This window comes from Alexandromys fortis, unplaced genomic scaffold (genome assembly GCF_014885135.2).
Source record: "Alexandromys fortis isolate MF-2015 unplaced genomic scaffold, M_Fortis_MF-2015_v1.1 scaffold_150, whole genome shotgun sequence".
Classification (NCBI taxonomy): domain Eukaryota; kingdom Metazoa; phylum Chordata; class Mammalia; order Rodentia; family Cricetidae; genus Alexandromys; species Alexandromys fortis.
In genome coordinates, this window is record NW_026068027.1 from 278,409 (window position 1) to 300,100 (window position 21,692).

The following is a 21,692-nucleotide window of genomic DNA, read 5'->3' on the forward strand; positions in this document are numbered from 1 at the left end:
CCAAGTGCTACAGGGGATACTTGGCTCCTGCCCACGGCAACTAGCACATCGTTTTACATTTAATCATGGTTGAATGAACAAATAAATGAACACAAATAAATGAGGAACAAATGACTGGTTCTGCCCGCGATGCTCTTATCCCATATTTCATCAATTTAAATATGTACTCTAGACCACATCTTAGCATCTCCAGAATCAGAAGGCAATTACAGTTGGTGCCCTGGCATGATGCAAATGGCAGCGTTCTCTTTATGAAATATTACACAATACCAAATACAGTACTTGTCATGGTGCTTGTCATAATGGATCAAGTGGAGGGGAAAAACATTCAGAGCCCAGAGAAGTCCAAAAACAGTGAGATCAGTTTTATATTTAAAGGAGGGTAGGAATGGAACATGGTTATTTTAAGTATCTTTTCTCAGAGAAGTATTGAATTCTTATAGGTGGGGACCTAATCATTTTCTGTTTGCTCTGGTTTTAGTTCCCAAATTTTCAGGTCCAAATTATTTAAGGAAGAATGGTAGCATCTCCATCTAATGCGAAAATAGCAAACAGGAAAGGAAAGCCCATCCCACGCCTCACCCCCAAGTATTTCTGCCCAGAGGCAGAGTTTAATTCTGTAACCTTCAGAGAATCCTCTAGACCCAGAATTTTGTCTCAATGTGACGTGTGATTACAAGTCTGGTCAGTCATAATAGGCCAATGGCTCCTTCAGTAATATTTTTTCTTGCTCCTGTCTATCTAGAAAAGCTCCCTGCCCACACTTCCACATCTTATTCAGGCCTGATTCTTTCACAATGCAAGAAAACATGGCCATGTCTCAGTGGTTTAAGAGCACTGGCTACTCTTGCAGGGGACCTGGGTTTGGTTCCCAGCACCCACATAGTGGTTCACTGTAGACGGAGACTGTTCATTTATTTCTAGGACACCCAGACCCAAATAATCACACAGAAACTATATTAGTTACATCACTGCTTGGCCAATGGTTCAGGCATATTTCTAGCTAGCTCTTATATCTTAATATTGACCCATGTTAATATTAATTTATGTATCACCACAAGGCTGTGGCCTATCAGTAAGGTTCTGGCATCTTCGTTGGCAGCTACAGTGTCTCTTTGACTCTGCCTACTCTCTATATTTATCTCTTTTTAGACTTCCCACCTGGCTTTACTCTGCTAAGCCATTGGCCAAAACAGCTTTATTCATTATCCAATAAAAGCAACACATATACAGAAGGATATCCCACATTAGTTCACAAACATGTGTAATTCCACTTCCATGAGATCTCCACAGGTTCCAGACACACATATGGTTCGTACACACACACACACACACACACACACACACACACACACATGCAAATACTCATACATATAGAAGAAAAATAATCTTTTTAGGTAACTTAACATCTCCCATCCACCTTCAATTTAAATTATCTAAAACATTTTACTTCCTTTGGAAATATTCCATAGTTCAAGAAATCAACAAAAAGTCTTTACTTAAGGTTCCCTCCTGCCTCCTTTTCTTCAAAATGCTACCCCAGAGTAGAATAATCTGAAAATAATTATGTCACACTCAAAGCAATGGGTGAAGATCTGACCTGGAGCAGGGTTTCACACACTCAGAGATGCTCATGGAAATGACTTTGCAAACTTGAAGGGGAATCATTGTCTTCACTGCGGAGGACTCTTGCAGATGTCCCACAGCCCAGTGACCAGAACCAACGTCACCATAGAGGAGGCATCCAATGCTGGCCTCCTGCTGTGATCCCTGCTGACACTGGAGGATCTGAATCCATTCACATGGGAACATCAGACAAACCCAAACCAAGAGGCCCTCCATAAAGAGACCCCTTTATCCTTCACAAATGTCATTGTCACGCAAGGCAAAGGAAGGATGCCAGACTAAAGGAGAGTACAGCACGACATGCAAGCTCAATGCTCTGTGTGATCATAAATTAAATTTGGATTTAAAAAGATAAACTTTAAGACATTATTTGAGCAACTGAAATTTCAGTGTGGCCTGTAGAAGAGTTAATATTACACCATGGTTAAGCTTATTTTGAAAATCTCACTATAACAAAATTTCTAAGCTTTAGAAACTGCTCACTGAAGTATTTAGAAGTGCCCCATTCTCTTATTGCTTAAGTGGTTCAGCAATAATACATCATATAATCCATATAGTATTGATATGTATGTGTTCTTATGGATTGCCATTTCAGTAATATTCATATGTATCCAGAAGAGGAAATCTGACATACTTGAGCTACTCATGAATCTGAATACTGATGCTGAGAAATTCTTGGTAGTGTTTTTGAGATAGTCCTGTAAGCTTGAAAAGGCTTCAAGACAAAGTAAAATAAAATAAGATAAACAGAAATGATTTCTCTCATGCTACAGAAGTCACGCTGACATGTGCTAACAGTAAGCTGTAGTGATGTTTTATTTCCTAGGCTGGAAAAGCCACCATGGAATGAAGCAGCTTCTGTTAAGCACATCCAAGCTCTTAGCACACTCCGGCCTTCCTATGATCTCAGCAGAGACTCCAAGCGAACAAAGTGATAGTCGGAAATAATTCTCTGAGCACAAAGCAATTAGCACAACAACCACAGGGTGAAAGTTAATGGCGAGGGCCATGACTGCAGGACAATCCTACCCTTGTAAACATACCAACCACGAAACTTAGCCAAACCCACTCTCTGCCCTCAGGAACTGCAAGTCTTAAATCACAATTAGAAAGCACGGCATGAAGTAGGCTGAGCATGTTGGGAAGGAGACTGAAAACAAAGCTAGAGTTCTCTCTGGAAGCAATTCCACATGGAAGGAAAGGAGCCTTGGTGACTGTGACGCTGGAACAGGCTGCACACGGAGGCCGACCAGCATCCCTCCCTGGAGGTCTTTAAAAGAGTACACCATCCAGGGTCATGCTAGAACATGCACAGTTGCGAGTATTTCATCACACGAACTGTAAGAGTACTATCTTACTGCACTCGAGCTATGGGCTGAAGGAGTTGATCAAGGAGACCCAGGACAAAGGCAAGGCTGGAAAGTCTACATTAAGAGGTAACCACTGGGAGCCTCCCTGCCCTGAGCTATCAGCAATAAAAACAGGGTTCAGTATGTAGTCAGCAAGAGAGTTTGCCTAGTGTGCATAAGGCCCTGTGTAGCACCCTCCACCCAAACAGTAAGGAATAAGGAAATAAACAAGAGATTAAAGTGTATTTAAGTAATATGCAGAATGTCAGAAATGGGTTTTTATTCACGAAACAATGGCCGGTTGACTAGCACAATGAATGTGAGAAGTTACAACATTCAAGTGGTCATACTCTCTGGACATTCTCCCGCCCTTGCTTATAAGTATCTATACAGACTCTCGCCCTTTGTCCTCAGCGATCATGTTTAGGCTTAAGCACCAGATGGCCCTGTGTTGACCGAATCTCTGGATTCTGCTTTCCTGACAACCAGTTTTAAGTGTGACCAAGTGCTACTCTTGGAATGGACATGTTTGCCTGGAGTAGAACTTTTAAGCATGAGGTTGGTAGAAAATAAAAAACAACAGCCCACTAGGATGTCTTGAGCAGGCTACACTACTTTTCTCACACTTCTTGATAAGTAGTTAGCAATGGTCACCTATTTCAGAGGTGAACAGCATTCATTGTCTGCCAAAAACAGAATTACAGGCCCCTTTCTAGTTTCCTAGCTTATCTCCACACTCACATACATACACATTTACATACATGCACATACATACACACTTACATACACATATATGCATACATATATACATACACACATACATACTAAAAGCTATGATCTTTATATGAGAGAAAACATGCAACTCCTGTCTTTCTGAGTCTGGTTCGCCTGTCTTAATGTACTAACATTCATATCCACCCATTTTTCTGAAAATTTCATAATTTCACTTTTCTTTAGAGCTAGATAAAATTCAGCTGTGTATAGCTAACACAATATAATTTTCCACACATCTGTTGATAGATATATAGGCTGGTTCTGTTTTCTTTCTATTGTCAATAGAACAATAAACATGGGCACGAAGTATCTCTGTGATAGGATATAGAGTCCTTTGTGCAGATGCCCAGGAAGAGTAGAATTAGGGCATACAGTAGACACAGGTTAAGAAACTAAAAGCATGGCCATGGGAAGAGAAGAAAACATGTTGAAATGGTAGAACAATGACACAAAAGTGGAAATGGGGCTACTGAGGGCAGAAAGGAAGACAGGAGAATGAGAATCAGCAACACATGCTTGTTTGAAGATGCCATAATTAATTAATTATACATGACAGAATTGGTTGTTAAGTCAGGTTCTAATAGGTAACTCAGCTGTGACTCTGCATAAATATAGGGACAACTGTTGAGATGACCTAAAGGGAGGTCTTCTGGGAATAAGTTCTGGTTCTACTGTTGTCTAAAGATATAAGCAGTATGGTCCTGATTCTTTAAAGTCCATTGGACTTGCTTTATGGGCTGTCATACAGACTACCTTGGCAAAATTCTACGTATACATGAGAATGGTGTATTTGCTAGAGTTTAGATATGCCATTGTATTCATGGCAATGAATGCATTCATATTTTTGTCCAAATCTACCAAATCCCTAGTGGTTTTGTGCTACATCGGTTACCAAGAAAGCTGAAATTGTCAAATATAAATGGATTGTCTATTTCTCTGTCCTGTTTAGTCCAATTTTGCCCCATCTATTTTGGAGACCTGTTATTAAATACACACATATCAATCTGGGTTGGGGAGATAGATGTAAAATACTTATTATGCAAGCAAGATGACCTCAGTTTGGATAACTAGCAACCACATAAAAGCCAGGTGTTGTGGCCCATGCCTGTAACCCAAGCACCAAGTGGTAGAGACAGGTGGGTCTTAGGGGCTTGGTGTCCTGCCAGTCTAGCCAAGACAGTGAGCCCCAGATTCACTGGGAGACCCTATCTCAAAACAGCAAGGTGGTAAGTGATAGAGGAAGAGAGCTTAAGTCAATGCCTAGGCTACACATATGCACTCACAAGCCATCCATCCATCCACATATGCACACATATGAAAGTACACACTGAGGACTGCTATGTCTTCATATTGAAATGGCTTTATGATCACTGCAAATTTTGCTGTTATCACTGATACTATTCTTATAGTAAAACTGAACCAGTGAGATGTTAAAATAATTACAATTTTGTTTTGATTAGTGTTTACATAGTAGCATAAATGTATTTATTCTTTGATTTTTAATATATTTGCACCTTTATATTTTAAGGTGTTTCTTTAACAGGCAACATATACTAGGCAGCATTTCTATTGAATTTGACAATTTCTGCCTCTTAATTTTTATGTTTATACCATTTACACTTATTGAAATTATCATTACAGTTGAGTTTAAGTCTACTTTCTTGTATTTTGTATTTATTTATAGTCAGATAGCCAGTGAGGAAATAAACTACCTCTTTTCTTTTCTTTTTTGGTTTTTGAGACATGGTTTCTTTGAATATCTCTGGATGTCCTGGAACTCACTCTATAGACCAGGCTGGCCTTGAACTCACAGAGATCCACCTACCTCCTCCTCCCTTAGTGCTGGGATTAAAGATGTGTGCCACCACTGCCCAACTTTAAACTATTTCTTGTTTGGATGGGTCAATATAAAAGTTAGTACATTAAGAACAGTGAACCAGACTCAGAAAGACAATTATTGCATGCCTTTTCTCATGTATAAATCACAACTAATAATATGCATGTATGTATGCATGTATGTATGTATGTATATGGGTGAGTGTATGTGAGTGTGGAAATAAACTATGAAACTAGAGAGGGGCCCATAAGATTTGTCTGCCTTTTGTTTAATGTCAGCAAACAAACACACACACACACACAAACACACACATACACACAAATACATACACACACAAACACACACATACACACAAACATACACATATACACACATACACACATACACACAGATCTATATGTATTTATGACAGAAAGCAAGTTTTCTACTAATATTTCTATTTTGGTCTGATGTGGAAGTAGGAAATTTGCATTTAAAAGGGTTTCTTGGGTGATTCTGGTTTCCTGCTAGAGTCTGAACTCACTGCTTTAACCCAAAGTTAATAACTTTAAAGTGATATGGACATGTAAGCTATTAGATCAGATATAAGGCTGAAGGAGGTTTTGGGAACTTTAGAAAAATACCCTGCCCAAACCAAAACTATTTATATTTCACAATTTTTTAAAACTGTTTTGAACACTTAAAATTTTATCTACCAGTTATACTCTTCCCTGAGATCACTTAGTCAATCTGTTATCTTTAATCAGATAGATCGAATTTGGCACCATCCTCATATAGTGCTGACAGCTCAGGATAGCAATGTTATAGTTACCTACAGTGTGTAGCCCATGAATTACTTACATGCATATAAAACAAAGACATGTTTTAGCAACAGAGTGGTTATGCTTAGCTGTATTCGCTGTGGCCCATCTTCCTCCCTCTCATGGGTGCTATTAATGGAATTTATGTCTTCCACTACTGAATTTCACTTTCTTTGCTCATGGTTCTGACCTATCAGAAATATTTTTGACTTCTGATTGTATCATATTTTCAAGGTGTCTGCCTTACTCACAGTTGAATCAGTTAAAACTCTAGTAAATGTGACTGTCCATTCTCAAGTACCCAAAGGTATAATGGAGACCCCACAACACAGCCCCAGAAAGGAGTCTGGCCAATCGGAGTTGCCTTTGTTCTTCATGATCTCCTCTCCCAGAGAATAAATGAAGTACAAACAAACGAGCCCTCAGAAAGCATCCTTGGAAAACACCAGGGTGACAGAGAACTTGCAGTCTTCATGTGCCCTTCGCATGAGCATCCTTGCTTCTGACTTCCATATGTTGCTGATGATGCTGGAAATGGGGAAGACAGTGCCACCCTCGAACAAGGCTATACAGCCACCATTCTGTTTGGCTTTTGCTCAGAAGACCCATCTCTGGCATTAATTAGCTAGCTGGCCTTAGGCAATAGAGTTTTCTTTCCTGAGCCTCAATTTTCTCATTTAGACTTTCCCTCAAATAGACACCATCCTTTCCCGCTCTGTTCTTCTGCCTGCCAGAGGGGTCAACCTATGCCTCCCATGGGGTTCCAGCCTCTGCCTCCCTCAGCAAGGTCTCTCTGTGTACTGGTAATGAAAATGTTCAAAAAAAGTAGGTAGAGGAAACTTTTCCTCTCAGCTAGCTCTCCTAAGTTCTATCTTACCAGTTTATTTCTCAGACTCTCCCGCATCACTGTGGCTAAGTAGTCAACCCTAATTATATGATCTGATTTCTATGCCACGCCCACCCCACTCATGTGTATTCTTCCTTCTAGCCACACTCAGCTGCTTATAATCCCTGGAGTGACTGTGTTTCCCCTCCTCCTGCCTCGTTTCATGCTATTCTTCCTATCTGGACTATCCAGACCCTTCTTCTGTACTCAACCTAAGACAATTCTTTCTGCCAAACTCATCTCAACCATCATACATTCCAGGAGGTCTCGATGGTGAATTCAGAAACCCTTGTCTGATACCCTCTGAAGTTCACAATGCATGCTCTATCTAGCATTCTTTAATTATTTACAGATAATTATCTTTCCCTTCATCTTAACTGTGAGCTCATGGAGTGTTGACTGAGGTTTCTGTCCTACCTGGTCCTGCAGCTGTTAAGTCCCAAAGAATCACAAAGAGGTCTATATTAATTATAAACTGGTTGGCCCATTAGCTCAGGCTTCCTATTAACTCTTATAGCTTATATTAGCCCATAATACTGTCTGTGTTAGCCAGGTGACTTGGTACCTTTTTTGGTAAGGCAGTCACATTTTGCATCCTCTGTGTCTGGGTGATGACTGCAGACTGAAACTTCCCTCTTCCCAGAATTCTCATTGCCCTGCTTTTACTTCCTGCCTGGTCGCCCCGCCTCTACTTCCTGTCAGTCTACTGGCCAATCAGCATTTATTTAAAATATAAGTGACAGTACAGACCATTGTCCCACAGCAGTTGAAGGGCCGGGGTTTGGGGGGGTTGTTTTTTAGTTTTGGTTTGATTTGGTTTTTGCTACCACTGTCTGGGCTACCTCCTGGGGAATAATAGATGCTTGTTGAATCATTGACTAAATTAAATGCCAAGTGAAGCAATGACCCAGTCTCACGGCAGGCAGCTTCCCACTTCCTCACCATACAGGTCCAGCCAGGCAAGCTGGAGCCCTCAGCACCATATCCTGAATGGACTCAGACTCTTGGCCACTGCCTCAAAGCAGGAATCTAAATGTCAGGACTCTTGTGGTGGGGCTCCCCAGGCCATCAGCTAGACTCTCCACCCTCTCTAAAATCCTTCCCAAAGTAGCTCAAATCAGGCAGAAGAAAGATTAGGACGTCATCTCTGCTTTCTCCCTTCACCAGCTCACAACCAAGGAGCCACACCCCCAATGTGCTGTCCTTGGTCCCTGGAACCCAAGAAGTCAGGGAAGCCTCCTGGAAAGACATCAACTGGAAAAATCCATCCCTACCCAGCCCTTCGCCAGGCCTCTCCCCTGCTGAGATTGCTCATTGCTTAAAGTCCATAACTCACCACTTGTTTACGTTCCTAACCCCAAGTTCAAGGGCATCTGCAATTTAATTTGAGCCATCAGTAGAGGAGGCTGTTCTCTGCTGGAGTTGGAAGAGCATAAACAAACTTCCAGGCTAAACCTGGCTTGGCATTTCCTGCCCACTCTCACTCTGGTCCCGCAAAGACCTCCAAAACTTCCTCTGGCAGGTTCAGATGGTAGCAACTTGAACCTAAGACAGAGAACTATCACGCGGAGTGGATGGGAAAAGTGCCTGGGATAGCTTGGTAAGGGCACAAGGAGAGAAAAGAGTTATTAGAAGAGAGAGGAGTGATAAAGTTCAAGGAAGCTCAAAAGAGGGATGGAGGGAGACTGGAAATAAATTGTCCAGGCACTGGAGGATGTGGGAAGGGCTAAGACTTCTCTAGCTGGTGGAGGAGGAATTTATTAGACCTCTGCCAGGAGTTGTGCTCCAACTGAATGGTCAACTAGGTCTCAACCATCACTCACTAAAAGCTGAAATAAACTAAACAATGGGGCAAGTGTGACTTAGCCTAAGAGTCACTATCACAGAGTCTGCTCTGTCACTATCATCCTTCTTGCCCAAAGCATCTTTACCTACATGGAATTATCCAGACTCCATCTTGCTCACGACTAGAACTCTGACAATATACTGAGTGAAAGGGACAAATGAGGAACAACAGAGAGAGCACCAGTCAGGAGACGTCAAATTAGATGTATTCCTTACCGCATGCCTCATGAGAAGCCTACCTTGCATAGCATCCATCCTCATTGCTCGGTGGTACCTCTAAACTACACTGGGGACCACTTGTGAGTGTCACAGGTTGGTAATCTCAATTCTCATTCATTGCTGTCTACCTACGGATGCACACCATTGGTATTGTCACTGGATATAGGGATAAGAGGAGCCCTGGTTACTACAAAGAGTCATATCCCAAAGGAATAGAGGGACCCTTCTAGTCTGAACTATGAACTCTTACTCTAATGTGTGCACGTGGCACGCGCGCACATACACACACACACACACACACATACACACACACACACACACCCCACTCCTACCTAGATACTCAAAGTCATTTGGAGCAGAAGTCCCCTGGCTGGGCCTCTGGGCCTTCCCAGAGAGTCAGCTGGTCTTCATACCAGGTCACTGTCATACAGCTGCCACCCACCCAAGGCCAGCTGCCCTGACATGCCATGCAGAGTTTTCCATTCGTCCAGAGCTTAAGTGCCGCTGATATACACCACGTGTCACCACAGAAAAACACACTCACCAACTCTGCATAACACTCCAGATGTGATCAAAACTACAGGGATTACAGAAAACAGAGATGGGACCTGGGGGGGGGGGGTCTTGTAGATAAGGATAAGCCTAATGGACAAATCCCAGAACTGAGGTCCAGTCTCCTATGCCCTCATCCCTAGATTTAACTTGGTTCCAGATGAGACCAGGGACTTTGTCACCTCCTTGACTCCAGAATTAAGACTCTATCTTTGCAGGACCATCAGAAGTTAACTCTGCAAAATTTGCTATACATCACCCTTTCTGCCTTTGCTTCTTGGGTGATGAAGGTGTAATCTAATTTAGCTCGTCTGAAGAATTGCTCCCCACTCTACGGTAAATCTAAATAGATTCTATTGGCACTGGTGAAAGCCTGAGGTAACCTCAGACCTAACATGACACCCTCATCTCCCTGCTGTCCCAGGAGGACTGGGGGGGGGGGAGATGGCATTTAAAATAGAGTCTCACTATGTAGCCTAGGATGGCTCCAAAACGCAGCAGGCTTACAGGCATATACCACCATACATGGTAACACCTTAGCTGCCAGATTCTGTGACAAGGTGGTGGGTGGGTCTGGATGGCTAACAGTTATGATCCCAGACCCAGCGTTTTAAGTTCCCATCTCTATGGCAGCATCGCCTTAAGCAATCAGAACTGTTTCATTTTGCTCTAGAGCTCCCGCATAGTCATAGCTGAATGTCACCACGTGCACGCACATCCAGCCTCCCATCAGCTGCATAGAGTGTCGTTGTGGTGTTATTTACGCATTTCATCAGTGCATAAGTCCTGCCTGAAGACAGAAAGAAGCAGAGAGGTAGAGCAGCCTGGTGTCACAACGCCCATGATTTAGGGTAAGGGTCTTGTCTACAATGAACTACTAATCTGCATCTTCAAAACTGGACAAGGTCCCACGGTCATAGAGTTGTCCTGAAGATTCAGTTTGAGTGTACAGACAGGGGTATAGTGAAACTGATCCCCAAGGGCTTCGGGATACAGGGTATGTTAGTGATGGTTGACAGACTTAATCAGCTCTGATGAACGGCGTTGGATCGCAGCCCAGGGGGACAATGGGCTGCTGTGAATGGAAAGAGAGGGATAGCTGGCCTCAGCTGTGCCATCAGACGACTCACAAATCCTCTCTGAAGGAGACAGGACATTTAGGAAAGGGATTTCCACTCCACCACTCTATCCTCTTAGATATGAAAACCATCACCCTAGTTCCTTTCCAGGGCCTCCCTCCAAAAACATCCAAATCTCTTAAAGTAAGAACTAAGTTGGCAGTGTCTGGGTCACCCACAGGTATGAATTTATATAACCCAAACCCATCAAAAGTGGCCCTGCTACCTTAAAGCTCCAAATCCCTCAGCAAGTCCACAAGATCCTCAATGACCTGTTTTCCTCTCCAGTCTGCCCTCCCATGGCCGCTCTGTTGGGACAATCAGCTTTCAGGTCTCCTCCACCTTGTACATGGTGGCAACACCAAACTAAGGAGTTCAAATCCCATCTCTACTACTTCTAGTTTGTATTGGTGTAGAACATGCTAACCTCTTGTGCTTCAGTGGCCTATTCTGTAAGGCAAGCCAATGGCATCCTTCCCAGAGAATGACAAAAGAAAGCTTAGGACAGTGCCTACTGCACCGGAAGTCTCATCTAATGTCATTAGTCCGTTTTTCTCATCTTTACCCAGCTCACCTATGTCTACATCACATCTTCGTTTAAATATCACTTCCTCAGGAAGGTCATTTCCCACCAGACTGGACTCTTTTGTGTATGTGTGGCCTCTGAAAGGCCCTCTCCTCCTGTAAAGTGGCCTGCGCCACACTCACCTTTGACATTGTTCTCAGGGAGGTCAGAAGCCACACAAGCACATTGAGAATAGCCTTTCCTGGAAGGTTCAGATTTGCATCCATTTTCTCAGTGGGATGGACTGGATTGGCGTTCATGTCATATCAGCTCCTCTGAGAGTCAGGCTTAGCCACGTGATCTGCCTTAGCCAATGGGAAGTCGGTGATGTGAAGATGAGTGTCTCTGGGGACACCGTATTTCTCCCTGGCCTCCCCGGACCTTGGTGCTTCTCTACAGGAAGAACATGCCCAAGGAGTTGCTGGTCTCGGCAGAGCATGAAGCTCTGTCAAGAACTACACAGTCTGAAGCCTGGAGTGGAGGCTCACTGACTCGCACTCCGCATGGAGACTGGCGAGCAAATCATGAACCAATGTCTATTGTGAGTTTGCTGGGTCCAGGATGTTTCATTAGGCAGCTCAGAATGTGAAAACAGTCACTAGACCCCTCACTGTCTTTATGCAGAGAATTGACTTTCGTGCACATGTACCCTAGATTAGAAGACAATTGTTCTAATCACTCGAGGCAGGTACATGCTTATCTTGTCTGTCGAGGGATTAACCCTCTGCCCACGAAATGCTGCCTGACACAGACAGCTCTCAATAAAGATACTGGATTGAACTGAACAGAACCACATGTTCTCTCAGGGCTCTGTCCCACGACACTGGCTCTTCTTCCCAGCTGGGCAGTGAGCAGTCTGAGTGTGGGGTCTAGCCTTCCTCACTTCTGTCCCATAGAGACGCTCCCGGTGTTAACTCTGGTTGCTGGATCACTAGAGGTCTTGACTTACTCACTTGAGAAACCAAGCCCTCAGAGACGGGCAACTTCATCCAAATAGGACATGGTCTCCCAGGACTGGAGTGATGGACGGTGTATCCCACTGAGGGTGGAGCAAAGATGAGGAGGTCGGACTCACAGTGTGAGAAGGATGTCCAAGGCAGTAGGTGGAACCTTCAGGAAGTTCAATATCTCAAGCAAGGCAGAGAAACAGCCTTTGTCTATGGCTGATTTGTGTCTCTCTGTGGGCAGTTTGACTTCCAGGCCCAGAGTGGAAGGCTGCACTGGCTATCAGTCCAAGAGACTGCCACCATTTTGTTTAAAGTGCTAATGACCAGAAATCGTGAAGCTGTGCCTACCATTCTCCAAACTTAAATGCAACCCTCTCTCTCCCCTTCTGCTCTTTGTGACTACAGCCAGCTGACCACAGATCTGGTGGTTGAAACAGCGAAGGCAACCAAAGGCAACCAGTCAGAGCCCAAGGGCTTCCGGAGGCCTTTCTCCAGGCTGGGTGACTAAGACTGAGCCCCACAGCACTTTCTGATCTGCACCAGCGGCAGCGGCAGACAGCAATCCCTGGCAGCCAGCCAACTGTCAACATTTGTGAATACACTTATATAGTCTCAAGAAGTTACTAGGGGACAACTGTCTCCTAAGCAAGAAGCATGAAGGTTTTTTTTTCTTATATATGATTTGCCTTTGGGGGTCTGTGACTTCCAGACTCACAAAATGCTGTGGTTTTCCATTTCTAGAATGGAGGCAAGTGTCTGTGCAGAAGGCCTGGGTGTGCCGGGCTAATTAAATTTAGCTATCTTGCGGTTGTTGTTGTAACGTGTGTTCTGCCTGTGTTATTCAATGTGTTAAGATGGTTTCTGTTGATGTTGGTTGCATACCCATGTGGTGTGGGTGGAGAACTTCACTCTGGGGAATATCATTAGCAGAAGCAGAGAGCTCAGGGGTTCCAGAGACTCGCAGCAAAACAGCGGCTCCCGGGATCAAACAGTTGGGCCGTGTCCATGGTAACGCATCTTGACGCCAATCCCCTCATTTCTCCCCGGGCAAGATCAGTCCCTCAGATCTACCTGAGATCCCTCCCTGACTCCCACAAACGGAATTACAGTTGCCTTCACATGGCCCAGGGGTCTTCGAGGACAGTGATGCAACTCTTAAGGGGGAGAAACGCCTGCGTGCTGAGGAAGACTGGCCCAAGATTCCCCAGGAGAGAGAGGAAGTGATGAAAGGAACCTACACAGAACCTTCCCATCCTTACCTGGAAGCCAGGAGGACAGTGAACCCTGAAACCTGCCATTAACAACCCAACCACATAGAGGCAGTCAAAATAAAAGATGATAAAACATGGACATGAACAATGAACAACCAAAAGCATGGCCCCTGAGCTGGCACGTTATTCTAGCCGAGCTCAAAGGGGAATATGTATAAAGACAACCCGTCTTGTAGCAGAGCTGGACTTCAGTCAACACGCCGTTGTAAGGAGATCACACCATGGTTTTCCCAAGGAGATTGACAGCTGAAGGGACTGACATGAGGTAGCTGGGGACCCAGGTAGCCTAACATCAGCCAGACGAGGCTCAGCAGCGCTTCCCACCACAGGGGACAATGGAAAGAACAAGTCCCACAGATTTGCATCCGACTACAGATGAGCTTTCTCTGGAGCTTCCGGAAGCCCTTACCTCAACACATTCATTACACTCATCGCAACATGGAGGCCATAAGGCCCACTGGGCAAGGCTGCTATGAGGCACAGAGGTCACACATGTTAAGTGCATATAAAGAACCATGCAACATTCTGCTACTTCAGGAGGTATTATCATCTCACTCAGGGAATAGATAAGCTATAGCTTCATTTAAACAGATCTGGGGCTATCGCCACTGTATTTCTGTACCTTCTCCTCGAAAGCCCTCACAGTCACACCATGGGAGGCAGGACAGGCGCTGTGACTCCATCATAGCAGAGGAAACTGCAGCTAGAGGATGGGTTGCCCAAATGTTACATTGGTTAAAAAAAAAAACTCGAGTCAAAATGGCCCTTTTCATTCCTTACCCACTGCTTTCAGATGGAAGGAAATTCAGGGGTGGGACCTAGAGGGTCTGAGGAGACATACAGGCCACTTTATCCATGTCCTAATTTTACAAAGAGATGCCTCACTCCATCCCCTAATTCCTCTTAGAGGAGGGAGTCGTTAAGTCTGTAGCCTATAGATGCATCTCCAAATCTCTGGCCTTGGTACTCTGTCTCCATTTAACACTTGCAGCCTGGTAGGTAGCCTTGGGTGTACTGACCTAAGCTAGATATGTGACGTAATAAGTCACCCAGTCAAGTGACCATGACTTGGTTTCTAAATTGTTTTCTGAGAATGTCAAGAATCACTGGTGCTCCAAATCAAAGAGTTCCAGTCGCATCACAGCCCTGAGCCCATCACCACGGAGGACTCTTTGACTATTCCGGGAGTCAGAGTTCTCCTGCTGTGATAGTTTCCATATGCTGTCTTCACACAACCTCCCAGCTACTTTTTCTAAGTTTTCTCCAACCTTCTGTGCCTTATACTTCCCAGAAAAACCCAGAAGCTATCTATAAACCTGGATATTTTTCTTTGAACTTGGGTTCCTTGGGAGTAGGACCATACTTAGTCTCCACAGCCCCTCATGATGTCTGACTGCGCACAGCATGTGTGTTGGCCTTTCCTCAGCAGGAGGACGATGGGCAAGACTGCACCTCTGGTTCCTAGGTCCCTCCTGAGAGCAGTCATCGTGCTGGAGCTCTTAGAAGAGTCATTGTCATATGAAAATGTGGGAAGGCCTCGGTGTTCATTATTGTTCTTGATGGAGGAAAGAAAGCTCAGGTACACGACAGCGGATAAAGAGACGGTGGCTCATTTCAAATACATAAAGATTTGACTACATGGCAAGAATGTGTTAGCTTTCTGTCGCTGCAGCAAATGTGTTGAGAGAGTCAACTTCAAAAGAAGAAAGGTTAGTTCTGGCTCATGGTTTCCAAGGTTTCGGTCCGTGATTGACTGGTTCTACCGTTCTAGGTTCTGTGTAGCACTGTACACCATTAAAGAGGTGCATGGCAAAGGAAACTGTTCACCTCATAGCGGCCAGGAATCAGAGGAACAGGAAGGGACCAGGACCCCAATATCTCCTTCAAGGTCATGTCTTTTGGGAGGCAACCCGTCTTCTCTTGGGGTAATGACATGACTGTCCCAAGTTAGGCACTAAGATACCCCTTAATGATATTCTTTTGATATCACTATGGCTTGGGATAAACTAACTCCATTTTGCATTATGAAATGGGCATGATCCTTTGGGAAATAGGAATGGGATACTGTGATGTGGAACTACACTGCCAAAGCCTGTGTGGCTATTGGGAATTGGTGAGACCTGTGGGAAGATGTGTCATTCCAACTAGGAAGAAGTTAGGTCATAGGGGCAACAAAGTTTGAAGGGAACATTGGGACTCCAGGCCCTTCCAAACTGTTTCTCAGTCACCACAGGTGAACAGGCCTCCTCTGCCACATGCTTTCTCCATGATATACACACACAAGCCCACATTAAGTCCAAGGGCACCAAGCAACCATGGAGAGGAAGTTCTGAAACTGTGAGATGGCCAACTTTTGTACTCTAAAGTTGACTCTCCCAGGTATTTCGTCATAGTGACAGAAAGCCGACTAACAGGAGGGTGTTCTTATTCTATGCCGGAAGCAGAACCAGAACCCAAAGAGGGGATGTTACAGAGTACTGGTTTCTCTTCACAGACTTTCTAGTGCCTAGAAACCTCCAGCAGAGAAACAAGCTTCCTGAGGCTAGGTGCTCCCTGTTAGGAAGAGAAGGCAAAGGAGCAGCCACCTTCACCGCCTTCACCGTGCCATTTGCTAGATGCCACTGCAAACAGAATTCTTCATTCCTTCCTCCTAGGACCAAACACTGAAGTGTTTGACCTGTGAGCATTGCACCACCTCTATGATGTCATGATTTGTCCAGGGATTCCAGTGCACACAAAGGCCAAGGAGGCCCCAAAATAGTCTGCCACATTCGGTCCAGATACTATCATCTAGTTCCCCCAAGAAACAAGACAAGACACGAATTCCAAAAACAAGGAACTGGTGGTTCAGAAAGTTCCTTCTTCATCTCTGCTCACGGAATTCTGGTTCCAAGTGGGAAATGTAAGTAGCCTGTTGGTACCTGAGAACCCAGCATCTGAACCACATGACTGGCAGGATCAGAGTTTGCTCTAAAACAGAAGCCGCCATCTATGCACAGCTACTGTAAGGCAAGGGACTCTACTCTGTCCTCAGAAGTCTTGGGCTGCGGTTTTACACAGAAGCTGAGAACATCAGACCCCTAACTCCTGCGCCTGTGGGTCAGTCACCAGACCTGCAGCAGTGTTTCCCTCTGAAAGGGTCCAAACCGGAACCAGCTAGTTCTCTGTGGAGGAAGGGAGAGAAAGCAGACTGCAACGGAGCCGTTTTCATGATCGAATTTAGTCAACACCCTCATATACCAGACAGACCAGAACGTATGGTCAGGACCCTTCTCATCTTTGGCTGTGTTACTGCACCCAGCAGCTGCTCCATTTCCTCTGCCTCCTCCTCTCTGACACCCTCAGTGGTGAGGGTCTGTTTAATTTTATCCAGAATCATCAAGCACAACGCCCTCCTAGGTGCAAGGTGTTTCCCAGTTAAATGCAACTTCCGATGCTCAGACCCAGCAAAGGCCATGGTGCTTGCTGCCACCCTTCCTAGCCTTCTCTTCTGGAATCAGTCTTTCATTCCTCCCAACCCTGGGCTTCCTGCTAACTCACGGGACTGAGAGAGAGACAAGAGACAGGTAGACACAGAATCTTAGGAAATGAGGTCTGTAGGGCAATATGGTGAGCTGCCCATCCCCATCAAGAGTGATAATGGACCCAGTTTTCTGTCATTTCTGAGATTTTCAGCCATACTTTCAAGCTAAACAATGTATCGACAGTACAGGCTTGCAGTGAAGATACATCCTTCAACACGAGTCCTTCAGAAACCAGGGCCCACCTCTTCCAGGACGTCTTCCCCTACTCAGCTAGGGACACTTACCCTCCCTGTGCTACCCCATGCTACTAAGTATATTTGCTATTATGGTCTCACTCCATACCATTTTGCACATCCATCTCCTTATATAATGGAAAGATCCTGAAAGCCATGGACTTTCCTTTAATCATTATCCCTTCCCATAAGGCTGAGCAAAGACGCTCGTCCATTCCAAGTATCAGCAAATGTGTATTGCATTAAGATGAATGACCTTTCTAAAAACTCAGGCAAGATTTAAGGAGAGGACAGTGGGGCTCAGGAAATAATTAATCGTGAGTTAGCAACATTTTTCTCTGTATTTTCTCCTCCAAACCAGCTGTGGCCTTCCCCAACAAGGCCTTCCCTGCCAGGAAACTTTGAAAAAGAAGGTGGCTAGTCCTCCTGGAGGGAAATTATTATTATTATTATTATTATTATTATTATTATTATTATTATATTGTGTGTGCATGGTGGAGATTGGGGGTATCACAGTATACATGTGGAGGACAGAGGACAACTGTTGTAAAATTGATTTTCTCCTTCTACCTTTCCACGAGTTCCAGGGACTGAACTTGGGTTGCCAGGCTTGCACAGCAGGCCTCTTTATCTGCTGATCCATCCTGCCAGCCTCTCTGGGGGGTATTTGATTGGGTTACATTTCAGAGAGGGAAACTGAGGCACAGACATGGAGAATGAGAGATCAGATTGCATAGTCTGCTGTGGGAAGCCTCTCAGAATAGAAGACAAGGACAATGACTGGAAGTAGGAGGAAATCCAGTTCCTGAGAGTCAAGGCTTCTGCCAGGACACAACACTAGACCTGGGGTTTGCAAATTGGGAACTATGAAGCAAGATGGGGACTATGGCCACCCAAAGTCTCTGGATAGTGTTCCCCCAAGGACATTATGTGGAGATCGCTGTGGAAACCATTCCATATCTCAGGGCTTCAAAGCCTCACCCATGAGGACATTGTCACTGGAGGTAGGGAAGAAGAAGGGCTGTTTTCTCTGCAGACTTCAGGAGGGGACATAGCTGCCAGGCATACTGAATGCTCTTTTCATTGGCCCCTCCATGAGCAGCCCTCCCCAAAGCCAACAGGTTGCATTTTCTGAGCCTAGTACTTCCATAACCTTCTCTTCCTCATGTTGTCAAAGCTAGGCAATTGCGCACGTGCACACTCACTCACACACACACACACACACACACAATGTATGTGTGCATGTGCACATCTACCAATGAGACATCAGTTTTAGCAAAGTACAGAACAGAATCTAATTCAGAAGGTATTTAAAGGCTGATGCCTTGCCTGAGACATATCAAAATATCAAGATGAAGAAAACCGACCAATAAGCACACATCAGTTCTTGTGAAAACATAAGTCTTGGCTCAGACCTGTTCAAATACAAAAGGCCTCAGGTCTCCCAATTACCCTAAAAAATGAAGGTTGCCTCCCTGCTAAGTCAGCACAGCTTTCCTCCAGAGCAGTGAAGGTAGAAACCACTCCTCTATAAAGATGGTCTTACTGCTAAGGGAGCATGGGAGCCATTTGCTCCACCTCAGGCTTCACTACTCTATAGTCTTGGTCATGAACTATTTCTGCTGAGTCATAATGACAGCTAGTTCAAAACTCCCAGCAAGATCCTCTGGGTTGGGTTGCATCCATACACCAGAGTCCCTGCCAGATCTCTGCCTAGGAAACATTCCAAAAATATTCTTGCAAGTATGCATATTCATGCAAGGCCTTCAGGCCCCAAGGATTCCAGGACAAATTTAGGATCCAGCAGGGAGAGCCTTGGTGGACTGGAGAGACCGTCTATGGTTTCATAGTGCAACCTGCTGGGCACCAGTGATAGACAGTTCATAGAAAAAGAGTGAAATGTACCCATATAAGAATGGGCATGTTGTTTCTCCTCTATGATATTCAGTTCCTTTAAGAGACTCACAAGCCTCAAGATTAGACTTCAAGACCTTTGATGGTAAAAGATACCTACTTCTGAATCTTTCAACAGGCAGCACAAATACACATACAAGCATTCTAGAATGTGCCAAGCCAATGTATAAATTGTCATTCATCTTTCAAGCCAGGCTCCATGAGTGCAGCTTCTTCATGAGGCATGAAGAGAACCCCATGGTAGCAAACAACAACCACACAAAATGACCCCAGCATGGAACCCATGATGGCTCCAGGTGGGGAATCGCTAGCTTAGTCTCTGGGTGCCCAGTGGGTCTTTGCAGGTGGTAGCATAGCAGAAGAGATGAAATACAAGAAGCAGGAGAGAGAACTCACGCTAAAGAGGTATCTTCAAGATTAGCAAATGGGATTCTGGGTGTGGCAGTGCATATCTTTAATCCCAGAAGTCAGGAGGCAGAGGCAGGTGGATCTCTGAGTTCAATCCCAGCCTGGTCTACAGAGAGAGTTCCAGGATAGCCAAGGATACATATTGAAATCCTGTCTTAAAAAAACAAAACAGAAGAAGGAGAAGGAGAAAAATAACAGATTAACAGGGATAATGGAAGTCCTGGGCCCTTCTGATTGTAAAGAGGCAGCATGGGCCTTTGAGAATCAGATAAACTAAGACTCATTTGAGATGATGGTATGGAGTGGAGGGTCCACCGTGGAACTCCCTCAGGGAAAAGGACTGTTTCCCTATGTTCCACCTTAGTTTTCTCTTTACAAGTTCTCTAAGTCTCTGCCTGTGGCCCCTAGAGAGCCTGCCCTTCCCTCTCCTGGACACCTTCCCTGATGCCAGCCTGATGTGGGATTCCCCTCTGTATGCTGGGAATACCATTGGTTAATAAAGAAACTGCTTTGGACCTATAGCAAAGCAGAACAGAACTAGGTGGGGGGAAACTAAACTTAATGCTGGGAGAAAGGAGGTGGAGTCAGGGAAAAAGCCATGTAGCCCTGCTGGAGACAGGTGCCAGAACTTTATCCGTTAAACCACAGCCTCACGGTGATACACAGATTAATGGAGATGGATTCAATTAATATGTAAGAGCTAGCCAATAAGAAGCTAGAGCTAATGGGCCAAGCACTGTTTTAAATAATATAGTTTCTGTGTGATTATTTTGGGTCTGAGCTGCCAGGCAGCCAGGAAACAAACAAGGGACCTCCTACTACATACACCAACCCTTTTCTTTCCACCATGTCCCTGAGATATGATGTCACAGGTCACAGAGTAGGCAATTGCCTGCCCACTCTCCCACACACATACTTCACAGTGTTTATCTAACCTTCTCAGCAACTCCAGACTCAGCACCCCCCCCCCTTTCCCACCAAGGCTGCCTGTCTTGAGGACAGCCTCCAGCTCTGCTCCAGTTCCCCAGGCCCAGTCTAGACAGAGCTGAGCTCTCCAAATCTGCCAGCCCAGGAACAGGGCTCTGCCCCAAAGGTAATTCTTCTCACTGTGAATGAGGTTGTTTTGGTAGCCAAACCTCAGTACATTTTGGAATCATTTTCCACTTAACTGGCAGGTCAGTCACCTGAAGTCTCTGGGGGAAAGCCAGGGCTTTCTGGAAGAGAGAAGTTTTGTTTTTGACTCATACTTTTCAAAACAAATGGATAGTTAGACAAAACAGGCGACAGAGGTGGGTGGCCTCTTGAGATGCCAAGAGAAGATCAAAGCCTACTCGAATGGAAGAAACAGACTTGGTGTGGCCCCAGGAACAGTCTAGGTGGCCCATGCTATGAAAAGGCAGCCAAGAAGCAGAGCTTCTGGGTGATGAGCCTCGGTCATAGTCCCCCCAGTCCTGCTCCCAGGCCCGAGCTTTTCAGTTAATAATTCATCTGGAAGGAACACCTGCTCTCCCAGTTCCTTGGGAGGCCTCAGGCATGGCAGCGCAAGGAGGTGAACCTGCCCAAACTCTGACCCCATGATGCTTCCTTTTTCCTCAGGCTGTGGAATTCCTCCCATGGACTCAATCCTTTTGGTGGGTGCCCTTTCCCCAGACCAGAGCAGTGGACCAGGAACGCTCTTTGTGTTTGCGACCTTGATAATTAGATCATTAAAACTACCACAAGGGCACATGTGATAGGGAGGCCATTATGTCGGCCTGTAAGCTGCGGACTTCCATCTTTTCCAAAGGATTGCACCTACCAAGTTAGCTCATATATCCCTCAGTT

The 21,692-nt window shown here is 44.9% G+C and overlaps 1 protein-coding gene across 3 annotated transcripts in view; it reads right to left on the reverse strand.

Annotated features, from left to right (window-relative positions):
- Ano2 (anoctamin 2) overlaps positions 1-21,692 on the reverse strand; it is a 335,303-nt gene that overhangs the window by 200,121 nt on the left and 113,490 nt on the right. The window lies entirely within an intron of this gene.